General features: G+C 46.2%; 1 pseudogene; it reads left to right on the top strand.

The window, feature by feature from the left end:
- The first annotated feature begins 1,467 nt into the window (after positions 1 to 1,467).
- Positions 1,468 to 2,503, top strand: LOC120278486 (annotated as a pseudogene).
- The last annotated feature ends 933 nt before the right edge of the window (positions 2,504 to 3,436 follow it).

Here is a 3,436-nt window from a genome sequence, read left to right as displayed (position 1 = left end):
TCCAAAGAAGGGCTAGGTCTGTCTAGGGTCACTCGACCTGGAAACAACAGATTTTCCTAAACTAAATAAAAATAGGTTCCTTATGCTAAGTAGGGGCACTTAGCTTTCCCACAGAGGTCGGTGGAGAATGCCAGATCTTCCAATTATTCAACCGAAAAGCAATAGGCTAAAGGCAGTAGAGAAACAAAAGATAGTGGCATTAGTAGTTTCAACTGCAGCAAAGATCCCTATCGTAATCCGTAACAAGAGGAGACCTTCGCTTTGGAGTTCATAGTTCATTCCGCTAAACAGCTAGACCCAAAATTCTCACCGTAGGAAGGGGTTTGAAACCTATAGCCTACTCTCCTCGCTCGCGTTTTGTCTTTCAAATGTTGCTTACAATCGAGTGAGGAAGCTTGTAAGAAAAACCTCAGTCATAGGGCTTCCTAGAGGGACGAGATGGTCGCACCGCCTCCGGGGACCACGATATGCACCACCTGTGGGATGCTTTTTCCGACAGGAGTTTGATACCTCGACCCTCCGCAGTAAGCTTGTTCTTCACGAGATTTCCTTCTTCGCTTATGCGTGATGACCGATTGATGCTACGTGGATGTAGATCACCCGGAGGCCCCTGTGGAGAGGGCCCTTACCGCTAGGCACCGTAGCTATATCTCGACCGTACTTTCTTGATCGAGTGGAATCTGATATACCCGGACCACCCCTCGAGTGGTACCCGCGTAAGAGAGCAGTTACGACAGCTTTGGGATTGATCGTACTATCGGATCCACCACCCCAATCCTTCCATGCATCGCTGGATGGTTGGAGTCGCTAGATATAGCTTATCGGACACTTTCAGTAGATCGATTAGGGCACTTCAATGCCGGAGGAGACTTCTTTCGAGATGCATTTGACCGACTACGAGGGACTATGTTGAATGGTATGCCTCTGTCCACAGGACCGATCCTTCCTCCACATGAGGATAGGGGTCGAACCACGTGATCGTGGGAGGTCGCCGCTTCATGGATTGCTGTCGAGGAGAGCACCTAGATACTATTTTATCCGGGAGCGCGAGACTTCTTTAAGTATTCTCTTCTTGTATGGATGGCTTATAGATGCTTGTAGGCCTCCTTGTTTTTAGAGTACCCATGTTGTTCTCAGTAGATTACCGAGTCATCACGGTGAGCTTTCTTAAATCCTTACTCAGATCGTGATCGTGAGAGCTCGAGACTCGCTTGAGGAGCCGAGCTCTCTAAGCTTTGACTTGAAAACTACTACAGCCATAAAAGTGGTACACCCTCAGATCGTAGATATAGGGACCACCATGCTCGGCCCACTTTCTCGATAAACCACTCGATGCATTTTTATCTTCCTTGTCACCGAGACCGAGACATATCAAAAAGATCTATTACTAAAAATAGATTGGGATCATCCCGTGGTTACCGTGATGATGGGAATAACAGCGTAAATTAGGTAATGAGTATAAAATAAATGTCAATAAATTCATTCTCTCATTATTCAGTTATTTCCGGTCTTTTCGCTGCATTCACTTCACAACAAGAAACAACCACGCTAGTTTGCAGCACACCGCGATTTTGGTGCATTCTTCTTCCTTTCTTTGGTCTTTCATTTCGTTATATTCCTAATTACTTATCCAATTAGAACGTATTAACTGCTAATGCACCTTTCTTTTATCAAATCTCAGGGACATGGTCTAATCATGAGGGTAGTATTTAATCATGGTATTCGATCCCAAGTTTTTATGGATTCCTTCTTTGTTATCGGGGTCGACCACAAAGCTATAATGCCTCAAAGCGAGGAGGCTATAGAGAAACTTTTCTTTTTTCCTTTTGTCTCGAACTTAGTGAAGAACTCAATTCTCTCTCTCCAACAAAAAGTGGCGCCCGCCCGTTTGTCACACTCCCTTCGCTTCTACTGAACCCTTTGTAGATTCTCGAACTTCGCTCAGTGAAGGAACCGCGATCTTTTGACGGGCCACTATATGCCGCTTTACCTCGGAAGGAAAATGAGCTTTGCTCTGGGTAACTCAGGCGCTCCCGCGGTTCACGAGAAGGAAAAAGGACTAATCTTTTGTTGCATCCGGCACGAGATGAAAAGAGAGAGCTTCGCTCATCGATGAACGCTGGATTGACGGAGCTCTTGGTATTGCATTTTGTTTTTCTCCTTTCCCTATCGCGAGTTCTCGATCCTTTTTGTTCAAATTTCTTCGCTCGTACTCAAAACCGCTTGCGTAATCAAACTCGCTCCACAAGATCCTATATCGCCTATACATCCTCCTCGCATTTATACGAAAACGTAGCTGCTAGGGGCTTTGGGCTTATGTAGATCAAAAATGATGAATGGGATTGTGGCACTCCACCTCGCCAACGCGAAGGATGCAAACAAAAGACCGGAACGCTCACTCGCCGTATGCCGAATCCCATATAAGAAGCTCGCTCTACCCGATCATTCAAACATTTTGTGGGCACAAAATGCGACTTGCTTTTATTGTTACGTAGAGCAATAAGCCCGCTTTTCATCTTGCTTCCGCGGCGCGCTTTTTCTCTTCGCCCGCAGTGAGCGCTTAGCCGGACACGGGGGATGGAGCAAAGCAAGTGTGTCATTCGTGAATGGAAAGAAAGAGACCACTACTTCTGCCACTTTGTTGGTCCGGCCGGTGAACACAAAGTGGTCTCTCGACTGTGACTGTCAGAACCAATCAATTTGATCTCGACATGTCGATTGTTTTTAACCAGTAGGTATCTCGCTAGGAAGTTGGTGGGCTCATCAGCTGAATTAGGCTCGTGTGGTCGGGTGGTTTCGGGATCCCGCTTTGAAAATGCTTATTTTTATGCCTCGCTATTAGCCACACAATATATCATTCAAGAATTCTACCCTTCTTCATTTTTGGACCTCGCTTCTTAATATTTTGACCTTCCATGCTCGTGGTCTTTAGGAACCCTCTTCAATACGGGTCCGATTGCTAGCTCCGCTCATAGTTCTCGCCAGTGATGATACACGAGGAAGATTTTTATGGCGGTTCTTCCTTCTAATTACTGCATATCTATGAATCTTTTGCACTGCACGATGAAGAAGCGTGCATCGGTCCGTAGAACCTATAAAAAGAGATGGTTGTGGCGCAGGGCTACTCTTTGTGTACTCTACGCCACTCGCTCACAAGCAACCCCCGATGCATTATGTTACGGAAGAATTTAACCAATCGCCGGCTCCGAATAACAAGCGCAGAGAATTGGTCGCGGATTTCGGCCCCGTCTCAGAAAGCACTTCGACATCACCGTGGATGTGGCCGAATGTAGAGCAGTCCGCGATGGAAGCCTTTGATTGATCAAGATATTATTTTTACACTTCTAAGACGTGGTCAAGGTAGCTTGCCTTTCCAATCCATCCGACAAATGCGCATGTAGTCCTTCTCCCGCCGCAGAGAAAAACAAAGGGCATG

This window comes from Dioscorea cayenensis, chromosome 16 (genome assembly GCF_009730915.1).
Source record: "Dioscorea cayenensis subsp. rotundata cultivar TDr96_F1 chromosome 16, TDr96_F1_v2_PseudoChromosome.rev07_lg8_w22 25.fasta, whole genome shotgun sequence".
Lineage (NCBI taxonomy): Eukaryota > Viridiplantae > Streptophyta > Magnoliopsida > Dioscoreales > Dioscoreaceae > Dioscorea > Dioscorea cayenensis.
This window is presented reverse-complemented; position numbering and strand designations above follow the sequence as displayed.